This window comes from Mustelus asterias, chromosome 2 (assembly GCF_964213995.1).
Source record: "Mustelus asterias chromosome 2, sMusAst1.hap1.1, whole genome shotgun sequence".
NCBI lineage: Eukaryota > Metazoa > Chordata > Chondrichthyes > Carcharhiniformes > Triakidae > Mustelus > Mustelus asterias.
Genome location: NC_135802.1, coordinates 81,067,454 through 81,083,309, shown reverse-complemented (window position 1 = coordinate 81,083,309; position 15,856 = coordinate 81,067,454). Strand labels below are relative to the sequence as shown.

The window sequence follows — 15,856 nt, the reverse complement described above, 5'->3', positions numbered from 1 at the left end:
TCCAATACTCCCTCATCTACATTACCTCCTGGTTGAGCAATTCCTAAATTTTAATATTCTCATCCTTGTTTTCAAATCCCTCCATGGCCTTTCCCCTCTCTACTTCTGCCTTCTTGCGTGCTTATTTCTGTTCACTTCCTGAAAAACTATCTGGCAAGCAGACTCTTAACAGTTTGACTATTCCAGAGTCATACTGAACTCATTACCAGCTGCAAAATGAAGCAGTTCATTTTTGCCACAAGTGAACTGGAATGTTCTTTCCCTCCTAAGGGAGCAGACAAGTGTAGCTCCAAAATTGTGAACCTCATTAATTTATGGATTGCAGTCTATTTTTTTCTCACTTTCAAAAGAATTTGAGGGGTTAATTTAACATTAGCGCTCAATTTACTTAGCTGACATTTAAACTAACTGGGGGCACCAACCCTTCTAGCACATGCTGATGCCAGGATGTGTGAGTTGCCCAGAGCAGCACCAGCTCCCATCCCATTGACCTGCTGCTCAGCAACAATGGAATTGTGCGCAGGCGCAGAACGGCCCTAGGAAAGATACATCTTGCATCATTGGAATGTAATGCCCATGCGCGCACGAGCTGCTGACAGACGGAGGGAGGGATCGCTGCAAGTGTCTGGCTGTATCTCTGCACTTGGCAATCATTCTTAGCTTATTTATTTCAACAGGAAAACACTGAAACTCAACACATCTGTCTTTAATTGAGCTGGCTTGATAGAGGTGAGGTAATATTTGAATCTTGCTGTATCATGGTGATTTTTCTTACCCATCCTGTCTGTGCCTTTGCTGCTAATTCGTTTTATTGTCCCTTCGCCTGTCTTCCTGGGGGACGAAAAACACTCCCTCTACTTTGGAAACCGGCATCAGTGATAGTGTTTTAAGTAAACGCGAGTTGTTGGCCTTGGGGCTGTGCTGCTGTGTGTACCCTTGCGGCATGGTCCTTCTGCATCATCCGCCCATTACATTGGCGTCTATGTAGCACTTGACGCCTTCAGTAGTGTACTGATCCTGCATCGTTATCTATTGATTTAACGTTTGGAAATGGAATACGCGGGGGGAAAGCTTCCCAAATTGCAATTAAGCTTCTTTGTCCCAAGATGCCTTTTTTTTCAATGAAGGTGTGCCAGTTCGAGAGACCAATGTAATAATGCTCATTTTCAGCAGGAGACGCAACTTACCTGATTTATTAGGGAACCGTTATTTTAATATTTGTGATGGAGTAATATTGGAATTGTTCAAGGATTAAATATCCAGAGGAAGAATTATTATTTGAAATTGCCAACATGGGTTTTAGAAAGGAAGATTTGTACTTGACTTACCTGAATTCTTTTGAAGAGTCCACAGGACTCCTCAAAGCTTACAACCCATGAAATATTTTTGAAGTTCAGTCACTGTTATCGGAAATGTAACAACCAATTTGCACATAACAAGTTTCTAGAAACTGTAATGTCAAAATTGGAGATAATCTGTGTTTGTGAAGTTAATTGAGAGACAAATATTGACCAGAACACCTGGAATAGCTCCCCTGCTTTTCTTTGAAATTGTGCTATGAGATCTTTTATTTCCAGCTGGAGTCATGGTTGAACTATGGTTGAGTACTTATATAATAGAGAGATTGAATAAATTGGGCCTATGAGCTCTGGTGTTTAGAAGAATGAGAAGCAATTTCATTGAAATATGAGATTCTGAAGGGCTTGATAGGGTGGATGCGTAAAATTTGGATTTTTTCTGCACGTTGGAGAATCTTAAAGGGGGGGGAGAGAGAGCAGTCTTAAGATAAGAGGGCAACCATTTAGTACTGAGAGGAGAAATAATTTCACTCAAAGGGTTGCGAACATCCGAATTCTCTACATCAGAGGGTTGTGGATCTTCCGTCACTCAATACATTTAGGCATGGATAGATGGATTTTTGCAGGCCCAGGGAATCAAGGGAAATGAAGAGTGGCAGAAAAAGGGAGTTGAACTCCAAGATCAACCATGACAAAGCAGGCCCAAAAGCCTCCGTGATCTACTCCTGCTTCTATTTCTTCTGTAATCCTCTGGTCTACCCCTAACCAAATTATAATACTATGCAGTGAATTTTTGCTGCTTGTAAAGCAGTTTCATTTACATAATATCAGAAGGTAATACTGAACATTCTCACTTTATATACTTATATTTACACTCCACTTCTGGCCTTTTGAGCATTCCACATTTTAATTACTCCACCATTGCTTCCAAGATCTGAAGCTCTCAAATTGCCTCCCTTTACCTCTCCTTACCCCTTTAAAAAGCTTTGGGCCAACTGCCCTAATATCTCCTCCTGTGGCTTAATGTCGAATTTTGTTTGATAATGCTCCTGTGAAACTGCTTGTGACATTTTACTATGTTGAAACACTATCTAAACGCAAAGAGTTGTCATCCAGGTCAAATGCCTGTTTGATGTAATACAGTTGGTGACAGTACCACTGCAAGTACTGTAAAACATCAAAGTAGAATTTTGCTCCATGTCCTTAATACCTGTGTTTGTTGTATCTTTACTCATTTTTAGATTTGTCAAGTTAACTTTTATCCCGAGTATCCTTGATGTGTTTCCAGGTAAATTCATTCTGTGCAGCAATCAACAAAGCAAGTGAAATAGAGGATTGTGCAGTCAAAACAGTAGATTGTAAATTAGATGAAAGCAAATTGTTGCATATGCTGGAATCTGAAACCAAAAGAGAAAATGCTGGAAAATCTCAGCAGGTCTGGCAGCATCTGTAAGGAAAGAAAAGAGCTGACATTTCGAGTCCAGACGACCCTTTGTCAAAGCTCTTTGACAAAGGGTCGGCTGGACTCGAAATGTCAAATCTTTTCTCTCCTTACAGATGCTGTCAGACCTGCTGAGATTTTCCAGCATTTTCTTTTTTGATTGTAAATGAGAAGTTGTCATAAAATTATTCAATCCCCTGGTTGAACCACACCTTCAGTATTGATCTCTGAGGCATTAAGGAGGTCTGCAGATGTGAAAGGGTTCAGAAAGTGCCATGGACCTGTTCCCTTGTGTTAGAAACAGAATTTTGAGGAAAACCTGGAAAAACCTAGATTGCTGCACTTTGAAAATAGGCATCAGAGAGGGGATGCTCATTAAACAATGGTTGACATGATGGCACAGTGATCAGGACTGCTGCCTCTCAGAACCAGGTTTGATTCTGGCTTTGGGTGACTTTGTGTGGAGTTTGCATGTTCTCCCCAGATTTCTTCTGGTGCTTTGGTTTCCTTCTGCAGCCCAAAGATGTGCAGGTTAGGTGGATTGGTCATGATCAATGCTTGGGGTTATGGGGATAGGGTGGGAGAGTGGACCTAGGTAGAGTGCTCTTTTGGAGAGTTGTTGCAGACCCAATGTAGGGATTCTATAGATTCTTCCCTCGTGTAAATGACAAAGAAAGAAAGCTTGTGCTACCAAGTAAACCTGTTGGACTTTAACCTGGTGTTGTGAGACTTCTTACGAAGAAAGAAAGCACAGAATACTGCTTCAAGTGGGAAGTTGCTTTAAAAGACACAAAAGCAAAGCTGAAAGTGAATGTTACAAAGTAGTACTCCTGCAGTAGGTCAGTGTGTTTTTCTTTGGCCTGGTAATGTATTTGCTTTTCCATTTGATGCATATGGTGGGATGCAGGGTTAAGAGAGAAGGCCTGCAACCTGTTGATAAATGTGTGTTATTGCTGTGCCAGCTGCTAGGGCATGTGACATTGATAACTTTGTCTGATCAGAAAATCAGTAGAATGGGGCTTGAATCTGTGATCTTAGTGCAGTTAGTGAACCAATAGAAAGATGTGCACACCAGTGCCAACAGAGCACCCTACGAGTGACCATGGGATTCAGGGTATGATTGGGAATGTGGCTCACAGAGTAAGAGGTGTGGTTAGCTATTAGTGATGCCACACACCAAGAAGCCTGAAGGTTTGAATTGTGGTGAGCTAAATTCTCCTAACATGATACATCTAGGGGAATGCAAAATAACTTAATGAACGAAAGGAACAAAAGAGTAATTTTACATTTTCATACAGATTTGTCTGCCTGGAGGAACCAGTGAGAAAATATACAATAACATCTGAACTGAGAAGCAGTTTGTTTTACAGCCATCCAGCAGCTAAAGTGTAGAAGTATGATACATTTATATAAGCAAAACACATTAAAATTGTGGACTTGATTTATAATGGGGGAAAATGGTATAAAGATGTGACAGCAGTAAGTCAAAAAATATAGATATTGGATTTTTAATTGGGTATTTTTTGATCACCTATAATGTTGTACATTGGAGAATATGGTCACTCTCTTACTGAGTCAGCCTTTTTGTTACTTTTTCACTTCAATTCTGCTTCTCTCCCTGCACCTTTTGCTTCTCCCTATCACCAGTTTCTTATTTTTTTCTGCCTGGACAAGGATGAGCGATATGACAATGTGTGGTGAGAGTAAGAGCTTTCTTTTGCTACATTTGAACATAGAACATCGAACAGTACATCACAGAACAGGCCCTTTGGCCCACGATGTTGTGCCGAGCTTTATCTGAAACCAAGATCAAGCTATCCCACTCCCTATCATCCTGGTGTGCTCCATGTGCCTATCCAATAACCGCTTAAATGTTCCTAAAGTGTCTGACTCCACTATCACTGCAGGCAGTCCATTCCACACCCCAACCACTCTCTGCGTAAAGAACCTACCTCTGATATCCTTCCTATATCTCCCACCACGAACCCTATAGTTATGCCCCCTTGTAATAGCTCCATCCACCCGAGGAAATAGTCTTTGAACGTTCACTCTATCTATCCCCTTCATCATTTTATAAACCTCTATTAAGTCTCCCCTCAGCCTCCTCCGCTCCAGAGAGAACAGCCCTAGCTCCCTCAACCTTTCCTCATAAGACCTACCCTCCAAACCAGGCAGCATCCTGGTAAATCTCCTCTGCACTCTTTCCAGCGCTTCCACATCCTTCTTATAGTGAGGTGACCAGAACTGCACACAATATTCCAAATGTGGTCTCACCAAGGTCCTGTACAGTTGCAGCATAACCCCACGGCTCTTAAACTCCAACCCCCTGTTAATAAAAGCTAACACACTATAGGCCTTCTTCACAGCTCTATCCACTTGAGTGGCAACCTTTAGAGATCTGTGGATATGGACCCCAAGATCTCTCTGTTCCTCCACAGTCTTCAGAACCCTACCGTTGACCCTGTAATCCACATTTAAATTAGTCCTACCAAAATGAACCACTTCACATTTATCAGGGTTAAACTCCATTTGCCATTTTTCAGCCCAGCTTTGCATCCTATCTATGTCTCTTTGCAGCCTACAACAGCCCTCCACCTCATCCACTACTCCACCAATCTTGGTGTCATCAGCAAATTTACTGATCCACCCTTCAGCCCCCTCCTCTAAGTCATTAATAAAAATCACAAAGAGCAGAGGACCAAGCACTGATCCCTGTGGCACTCCGCTAGCAACCTGCTTCCAGTCCGAAAATTTTCCATCCACCACCATCCTCTGTCTTCGATCAGATAGCCAGTTACCTATCCAATCGGCCAACTTTCCCTCTATCCCACACCTCCTTACTTTCATCATAAGCCGACCATGGGGGACCTTATCAAACGCCTTACTAAAATCCATGTATATGACATCAACTGCCCTACCTTCATCAACACACTTCGTTACCTCCTCAAAAAATTCAATCAAATTTGTGAGGCACGACTTGCCCTTCACGAATCCGTGCTGACTATCCCGGATTAATCCGCATCTTTCTAAATGGTCGTAAATCCCATCCCTAAGGACCTTTTCCATCAATTTACCAACCACCAAAGTAAGACTAACCGGTCTATAATTTCCAGGGTCATTTCTATTCCCTTTCTTAAACAGAGGAACAACATTCGCCACTCTCCAGTCCTCTGGCACCATCCCCGTGGACAGTGAGGACCCAAAGATCAAAGCCAAAGGCTCTGCAATCTCATCCCTTGCCTCCCAAAGAATCCTAGGATATATTTCATCAGGCCCAGGGGACTTATCGACCTTCAGTTTATTCAAAACTGCCAGTACATCCTCCCTCCGAACATCTATTTCCTCCAGCCTATTAGCCTGTAACACCTTCTCTTCCTCAAAAACATGGCCCCTCTCCTTGGTGAACACTGAAGAAAAGTATTCATTCATCACCTCGCCTATCTCTACTGACTCCATACAGAAGTTCCCACTATTGTCCTTGACCGGCCTCTGCAGAACTCTGTGGAATTTGCCGTGCAGGATTGGGCCATTCAGCACAATTAGTATATTTTGTTGTGTCTACTACACATAAACTTCTTGCCACAATGTTCCTGAATCCCTCTTTTTCCTCCTTCCATCAGGCTTCCCTTAAATGTGTCAGAGCTATCAACTTCAACCACAACGTTTGAGAGTGAATTTGATGTAATGGTGTTGGTTACAGACATGTCCGTTCAGGAAGTCTTTGTAGTCTTCTGCATGTTAACAGCAAGTCTTTATTAACTACTTGTAATTTGTAACTATAAGCATGTGTACAGTAAGGGGTACAGGCAATCAGCCAAATCCGTGTCCAGATCTTAACATGTATCTGCTCATCAACACTAACCCTAACTCTGGGCCATGTCTTCTTGCATCCCTGTGTGGGCAGTGCTATTCAGTCCTACTTTAAACCTGTATATGCTAGACCCTTGTACAAAATTCACATCCACATAATCGACAGGAACTGATGTTTCCTGGGAAATAGGTCCACTTTACAGCTCAGCTCTCACAATTCAGAACTTAGGGCAATAATGTGAGCTCCGTCAACAAGCATGAAGGAGGCCATTCAGCCTATTGCGTCTGTACCAACCACAATCCCACCCAGCCCCTATTCCCGCTGTTAATCCCCCTGACACTAGGGTCAATTTAGCATGGCCAATGCACCTAACCCGCACATCTTTGGACTGTGGGAGAAAACCGGAGCACCTGGAGGAAACCCACGCAGATACGAGGAGAACGTGCAAAATCCACACAGACCTGAGGCCAGAATTGAACCTGGGACCCTGGTGCTGTGAGGCAGCAGTGCTAATCACTGTGCCATCGTGCCATCCACAGATCCATGACAAATTTGTCAGTATCTCCTTTTCCCCGACCTATCCCTGATCTTCTATTCTGCCCCACCTCCTCCACCCCCTTTCTGTTAACTCTGTTTCTCTCCACAGATTTTGCCAGACCTGCTGAGTATATCCACATTTTGTTTTCATTTAATATGAGCTCAAAGTTGGCTGGAAGAGTCTGAGTGCTTTCACGTTTAACAAAAAACTTGAATAAAGTAATGAAAAGACACAAAACAGTTCAGTGGATAAATTTAATCGTGCAATACATAATTTTTAAAAATTATTTTGTTTAAACCTTTATTATGGACAAGAAAAGCTACGGTTATTGGGTGCGCACTGACTTTTCAATAAGCATTTTGAATGATTTATTTTGTGAACTCCATGACCAGAATGTGAAAATAAAGATTTATATGCTATAAAAATATATTTTCTAGTGTGTTGCATATAAGTGGATTTTTCAATAAAATATACACCACATTATATGAAAATTGCTCAGATATATAAATTCCTACGAACATATTTATAATTGCAACAATTTGTAAAATACATGTTGGTAGTTTTTTTATTCATTTGTGGGACATGGGTGTCGCTGGCTCGCCAGCATTTATTGTCCATCCCTAGTTGCCCTTGGAGGCAGTTGAGAGTCAACCACTTGCTGAGACTCTGGAGTCACATGTAGGCCAGACCAGGTAAGGATGGCAGATTTCCTTCCCTAAAGGACATTAGTGAACCAAATGGATTTTTTCAACAATTGACAATGGTTATCAGTAGATTCTTAATTCCAGTTTTCTTAAATTTAATTTAAATTCCACCATCTGCCGTGGCGGGATTCGAACCCTGGTCCCCAGATTATTAGCTGAGTTTCTGGATTAACAGTCTAGTGATAATATCACTAGGCCAGCAGGAAGTTAGGTTGTCTCGGACATGCACACAAAAAGCATTTAAAGACAACCTCCCACCTGTGATGGAACCACAAGTCAACTTCTGTGCTAAGTTAATTATATTCCCCCAGCTAATTTCTATAACAAATTGCCATACAAAACCTAGTCCAGGTAATATACAAAATAAGGACAGAATGCATGACTTTCAGTTGGGCATTACGTTAATTTCTGTTCAGTAGCCCGTTTACTTGCAGCCTTTCAACACTACTTCACCTGAAGGCTACACTTGGTTTTGGGACCATTTGCAATTCCATAGAAAATTAACTAATACATTAGTTGCAAGGTTTGCAAGCAACTTGTGCACTAAACCATTGCACCCTAAAATAATCAGTTAATCTGTTTGAGTGGTAAATGATGTTCACGTCACCAGGAGAAGTCCCCTGTTCTTCCTTGAATAGATTCCTGGGACCTTTTGAACTTGCAGGTAGATGCTTGGATTAATGTCTGATCTGAAGGTCAGCACCTCTGCCAATTCAGCAGTCCCTTGGTACTGCCCTAAATTTGTGTTCCAAGTCTTTGAGTGGAGGCTTGATCCCAAACTTTCTGACTCTTGAGTAGAACTGTTACCAAAGCCAATTTCTGGTGATGGCTCCTGTGCATCATGTACTGCTGGCTGTTACCTCTCACTTGAAAAGAGAAATAGAACAGGACAAAGAGATGGGCAAAAGCTGATAGTAACATGAAGAGAGAGGCCATATCCTCTGTTCTCTAACATTCTGTGTGCTATACTGCAGAAGATTACTGTGTGAATGTACTCATAGATTTGGATAACATTGATGTCATGGTTGAATTAGTACAATAAGAAGTCTCACAACACCAGGTTAAAGTCCAACAGGTTTATTTGGTAGCAAAAATACCAAATAAACCTGTTATTTGCTACCAAATAAACCTATTGGACTTTAACCTGGTGTAGTGAGACTTCTTACTGTGTTTACCCCAGTCCAACGCCGGCATCTCCACATCATGAATTAGTACAGACAGGAAGAATGTATTCTTGGGGTTGAAATACAAAACAGGCCCAAAATGAAGCAAGCATGTGGCAGTGGGCTTTAAACCAGTGAAATTATTTAGCCTTTGTGCAAAACTTTTGTCATCAAGTAAAGTCAAATATAAGATCAACTATTTGTTTTAACGTATATACAACTGCGTGTTAAGTTCTGTTGTCCAAAATGAATATTTTTCCAACACAGCTATTATGGAGCAAACAGTCACATTTGCAATGTTATTTCAAAGGTTGGAAAATGATGCTTTCACATGCTATATAGTCAGTGATATTTTTGTTCGTAACATTTCACAATGCAAACTGATTAAATCCTTATTTTTTAAAAACCCACTAGCAGAATAGTAGGTTAATCAAGGTGGAATTCATTAGGTGGATAACCTGTGCTTTATTTACATTGAAGCAAATTCAAGTTATCTGGCCATGGCCAGTTTAGTCAACCACTTATTTTATAACTGATGAAGTTTACAATACTGACAAACATTCAACTTAAGGTGGTAAGCCACTCTACACTAATGGCATGCATTTTTGAATGCTAAAAAGTTAGAAGATAAGAAGTCAAAATGTTTCATTCTCAAATTATAAGCACAATTTACTTATTTTAAAATTTGGGTTTTCTACAAATTCCTGCATGGACTTGCCTTCATTATCCCTATAATCTCCTTCAGTCCCACATCTTGTGTTCCTCTAATTCTGGTCCCTGGAGCATCCCCACTTTTAATTGCTCAACCTTGGTGATCTGGTCGTCTTGCCCCAAGCTCTGGAATACCTCTCTACCTCTTTACCTGGCTTTTTTCCTTTAAAATGTTCCTTTTAAATCCTACCTTATTGACCAAGCTTTTGGTTATCTGATGTAACATTTCCTTATGTGGCTCAGTGTTTTACTTTGTTTTATAATGTTCCTGTGCAGTGCCTTGGAATGTTTTGTTATGTGCATATATAAGTAGTTCTAACAGGCTTAGCAAGTAATGAGAGAAGGATGAATCAGCCAACCATTGACCAATTAGTCTCTTCGTTATGTTGTTGTTTTTGGACTTGACGTAATTTTAGATATTTCATGACTATCATTGTGTAACAGCCTGAAGACTCATTTAACAATATTAATTATCCATTATAATGTCATGGTGTTTTGCTTATCAATAATGCAGCAAATTTACTGAGAAATACAGTTCAAGGCGGCTCGTCACTATCTCACATATGATTAGGGATGGGCAATAAATGTTGGTGTTGCCAATATTTGTTTGTGGTTCCTTCCTTATTTTTCCCTGTTACTTTCAAGTTTATAAGAATGCTTTATTTGTACTGCATAGACTATCATTATGAAACAAACCCATCACTGGTGGGCATCACCTTGGGTGAGGTTTGAATTTTAATGGCTCTCCAAATTTTCCTGTCCCATCTGTGACGATACCCACTGGTGTTGGGGCAGGAAAATCCCACCCTGAGGACTCTTAACAGTATTCATCAGTCACCCAACGTCGGAACAAATCAACATTTATGTAACATTAGTGTACCACCTTAAAAAATGTGTTTTAAAATCATGTTCTCTGCAGCTCTCACAGCCTCAGCTTATTTCATTTTTGCCGAATTGTCTGTAGAAGTCCTTTAATTGCTCCTTCAGCGGTTTAAATGGGGTTTTGTTTATTTTTACCATGGGATCTTTTATGACCTTGCATTGTTAGGAGGAAGACTGGTTAGCAGGTCATGTGTTTTTTTTCCCAGTGAATGTAAGGTTTCAATTTCTGTTTGGCTGGCTGCAGTTTCAGTTTAGAAAGGACATCAAGCCGAAAAGAAGTGTTTCTCTCTTCTGGTTTTTGAAAATTCTGCTGGTTAGCTGAAAGTAAGGCTGCTTGTCTTCCTGGAGTGGAAAATCTGATGTTGGTGGCAAGCATGCCAAGAGAGTCTCTCTTCCTGGTGTTCTGGGAAGCTGTTCTGATTTCAAATTGTTCTGGGTGTATATCCAGAGTGCTGCTAGAAGTTACAAGGCTGAGAAGTCAGGATTTCAGTTCTCCACACACAGGACTATGTTTCAACATCACCTGAACATTAGTACTTTCTGTGCTGAACCTGTGGGAAGGATTTTGTATAGGGACGTTTTGTTTGATTGGAACAATTTAGATATATTTGTTAAGGGTCATACAATACCATGGTTGTTTTGATTTTGTTTGTGATTGGTAAAAGTTATTGCTAATTTTCTTTCTATACATGTTAACTGTATACTTTGTTCGATTAAAATCTCCCTACGGGTCATTTGAATCACACTTCTGACCTGAATTATAACAATTTGTTATAGTCCAAGTCTAGCTGCCCAATTCTGGTCTTCCTGTCCAATTTCACTATTGAAGAGCCCAACAAATAGCTCCCTTTGACCTGCTGTAGTGTGAACAGAAATCCCTCCTCAACCTGGTCCCAATGGAGGTAGTTCAGAACTTGAATACTTAAATATCCACAATTAAACAACTTGCTGAATAAATTAAATCTTTTTCTATTTCTGACATTTCTTTCTCTCAACTCTTCATGTCATGCATTCGTTCATTGTAAATTTGGTTGATTTGAGGGGGATTCCCATGATGCATCTCTATCTGTGTGTCCATGGTAGTTGGATAGCCACTTTCAGCCAGCAAATTTCCAACTTTCCAGGCAAAAGAACATGAGGTGCTATAGAAAGCATCTTGCTAACATTCCTAGAATGATACAGCATAGAGGGGGTCCATTTGGCCCAACATACCGATGCGGCTCATGGCTCTTGTATGGAGCTATCCAATTAATTTTACATCCCTGCACTTTCCTCATAGCTCTTTAGTTTCTTTCACTTCATGTATTTATCCACTTCCCTTTTGATAACTACTTTTGAACTTGTTTCCAACACCCAAATTAGATGGCGTATTTCGGATCCCAACTTACTATGGTTGTTCCTTTATAAAAGGTTTCCTCTGGACTTGTCTGGCACTTTTGCCAATTACCGTAAACCTATGTCTTCCTGCTACTGATCTATCTGGAAGCAGCTTCTCCTTATTTACTCTATTTTATATTATTCTCTCAAACCTCCTCATAATTCTGGCCACTCATATCAATTCTTCTCTTAATCTTCTCTGCTTTAAGGAGACCAAACCCAAGGTTTGGGATTTTCTAGTGGGTGGCTTTTGATTGGGATGGGGTCAGCAAGGAGTTCTGACGTCACCATGCCAGGTCCAGATTTTACGAGTGGCAGATGGCAAACCAGGTCAGAATGATATGTGGTTTTAACAAAAATTGTGCACTCCACTAGTCACAGCTAACCAACTCAAAAATGCCCCATGTGCCCCTACTCTTTGCTTCTTAGCTATAGATCAATCCTCTGCGATGCTAATATATTACCCCCAAATCCCTTGTTTATCTGTGTGGCACCCTGTCAAATGCCTTTCGCAAATTCAAGTATACTAGATCTACAGGTTCCTCTTTATACCCTTACTGGTTACATCCTCAAAAAAACTCTACATTTGTCAAATATGATCTACCTTTCTTAAAACCATACTGTGATCATGCTGTGTGGTGAAGGAGGCTGATGATCTTGCTGCTCTGTGGCTTGAAAGCCACCTTGTGGCTGCTTAAGACCTGGTGGACCCTGCCACGTTGTGGACTTTGTTGCAGCAACTTGAGGTGCTGGTGTCACTGGCAGAGAGGCTGAGGAGAACTAATCAAATGCAGGGATGTTTTGAGAGAAACTCCCAGAAGCAGCAACAGTAATGATAACGTACCGACTCTCCAAATGAGTATTATAACTTAGTGCCATTCTCCTGCCTATTCCTCGTAATGCTGCACATTTTTTCTATTAGAATAATAAATTAATGTCTCGATTGAATCTGCCTTTACCACACTTCCCGGCAGTGCATTCCAGACTTGAATCACTCGCTGTTCAAAAAGTTTTTTTTCTCGCATCTCATTTGCTTCTTTTGCGACTCACTTTAAATCTGTGCCTCTCTTGTTCTTAATCCTTATATGAGCAGGAACAGTTTCTCCCTATCTACCCTGTCCTGCCCCTCATGATATAGAACATCTCTATCGAATCTCCTCTTCGCCGCCTTCTCTTCAAGGAGAACAGTCCCAACTTCTCCAACCTAGCTCCATATTTGAAGTTTCTCATCCCTGGAACCATTCTTATAAACCACGTTCTGCACTCTCTCTCCAATATGTTCACATCCTTTCTAAAGTGTGGTACCTAGAAATGTACACAATATTCCAGGGCGATGGGGTGGAGTTGGAGAAGAGGCACTCGACAAATTGCTCCTTCAGAAACGATGAGCTAGAAGTTGTTCTCTGCCGTTGCAACCATTCTATGATTCTATTAGTCAGCCACTTCTCCTCCCTTGCAAGACACATCCTCTGCTAACCTGAGATAGATGAGGCACTAGTGGAGACTCTAGGCTTCTCATTTACCTTTTGCTTTGCCACTGCTCCGTTAATCTCATGGACCTGAGTGTTAACACATTGTCTGTGTACAACTTCAACATCCACTGACCTTGGCTGTTGGATGTAGCTCTTCAGAAGAATTGTCCATCTCTCAATTAAGGAGGCTGTGCATGCAAATAAGAGACAGCATTAGTGGCTTGGTTGGAGTCCTCCATTGTCCAAGCCAGGATGCGCATATTCTCTGGAATCTACACTAGATGTGCGGCCACAACAACTCCAAAGGCCCATCGTCAGCCTGGGGCTTGTCTTTAGCCTGGCTTTCCAGAGTTCCTTGTCAGTGGCCTTTGGTGTTAGAATCTCCTGAAAGCTGGTCAAGTGCTTGTATGGTGCTTTCACCAGGTTGTGAGCCGGAATGTAAGCATGAAAAATGCCTATCGACTTGAAATTATCTGTGCTGGTGGAAGGTTCAGGGGATGATGTGAATCTGCACCCTTTGTGAGTCCTCCCTCCTCTTCAGAGATCATCAAATGTTCCCCTGGAGATAGCAATTCTTTTCTTCTAATTGACCTGCAGAAGAGAACAGAAAGATCAAAACATGTTCCAAACATGAGTCTTCAGAATTGGCTTGTGTTCAGATCAAGGTCTGAGTGGCAGACACAGGAGCACTCTTCCCTGTGTTCTGTTATAAATGGTCCTTGGGCAAGGCCCTGCAATTTGTTATGAGATACCCCCAAGTATCCCAGGTGAGTAGGATGAACTGCCCCTGCTTTATTTAACCTCTTGGTTGGTCACAACAAAGTTAATTTAAAAAAGGATCCCTTCCCTCATGGATACGTCACCCAGTCCAGTTGTATTTATGCGTTAAAATTTAACCAAGCTTTCTTGAGTTAAAGAACAATTGAAATGTGAGAAGAAAATAATAAAAGCGCAACACACATACAGATTAGAAATCAGAAATGAGTCCAAAAAAGATATATGTATCAGTCGTTGGCTTGTCCATGAGGAGTGGATAGTGAAACATTCTAGTTGCTAAGTTGGGTGATTTTTGGTAACGCTGCCTTTAGCAATTGAGCAGTTGGTTTGGAGATTCTTGGTTCTGCAGGTTAGCTGAAAGGAGTTGTTCTGTTTCCTTTTTGACTGTGGTTTTGTTAGCTTGTGACTTCCAGCAATCAGAGAGACTTTTCTTTTAACCTGCAAGTGAAGAATGCCTAGTGGATGTTTGTCAGCTGTGACCTTCACGGGATACACTAGCACAGTAGAATCAGCACACCAGATTATCACATAGAGACCAGGGTTGTAGTTGCTTTTTAACCCCTTGTATATTTCTAGAAGTGGAAAACACAAATATCTATTACCCAGAATGACCTTCTTTCAACTCACATCATGTTCACAGCCTTTGATTTGATTTTATTATTGTCACATGTATTAGTATACAGTGAAAATTATTGTTTCTTGCGCGCTATACAGACAAAGCATAACGTTCATAGAGAAAGAAACGAGAGAGTGCAGAATGGAGTGTTACAGTCATAGCTAGGGTATAGGGAAAGATCAACTTAATGCAAGGTAAGTCCATTCAAAAGTCTGACAGCAGCAGGGAAGAAGCTGTTCTTGAATCGGTTGGTACGTGACCTCAGACTTTTGTATCTTTTTCCCGAAGGAAGAAGGTGGAAGAGAGAATGTCTGGGGTGCGTGGGGTCCTTAATTATGCTGGCTGCTTTGCCAAGGCAGTGGGAAGTGCAGACAGAGTCAATGGATGAGAGGCTGGTTTGCGTGATGGATTGGGCAGCATTCACGACCTTTTGTAGTTCCTTGTGGTCTTGGGCAGAGCAGGAGCCATACCAAGCTGTGAAAGAATGCCTTCTATGGTGCATCTGTAAAAGTTGGTGAGAGTCGTAGCTGACATGCCAAATTTCCTTAGTCTTCTGAGAAAGTAGAGGCGTTGGTGGGCTTTCTTAACTATAGTGTCGGCATGGAGGGGACCAGGACATGTTGTTTGTGATCCGGACACCTAAAAGCTTGAAGCTCTTGACCCTTTCTACTTCGTCCCCATTGATGTAGACGCTTCCTGAAGTCGATGACAATCTCCTTCGTTTTGTTGACATTGAGGGAGAGATTATTGTTGCCGCACCAGTTCACCAGATTCTCTTTCTCATTCCTGTACTTTGTCTCATCATTGTTTGAGATCTGACCCATTATGGTGGTGTCGTCAGCAAACTTGAAAATCGAATTGGAGGGGAATTTGGCCACACAGTCACAGGTATATAAGGAGTATAGTAGCGGGCTGAGAACACAGCCTTGTGGGGCACTGGTGTTGAGGATGATCGTGGAGGTGTTGTTGCCTATCCTTACTGATTGTGGTCTGTGAGTTAGGAAGTTCAGGATCCAGTCGCAGAGGGAGATGCTGAGGCCCAGGCCATGGAGTTTGGAGATGGGTT

General features: G+C 41.4%; 1 protein-coding gene across 2 annotated transcripts in view; it reads left to right on the top strand.

Annotated features, from left to right (window-relative positions):
• The first annotated feature begins 591 nt into the window (after window positions 1-591).
• The window catches only part of dync1i1a (dynein cytoplasmic 1 intermediate chain 1a), a 229,551-nt gene continuing 214,286 nt past the window's right edge, over window positions 592-15,856 (top strand). For both annotated transcript variants that reach the window (XM_078227973.1, XM_078227966.1), the window contains exon 1: window positions 592-729. The gene's annotated coding sequence lies outside the window, so the exon portion shown is untranslated. The remainder of the gene's footprint in view (window positions 730-15,856) is intronic.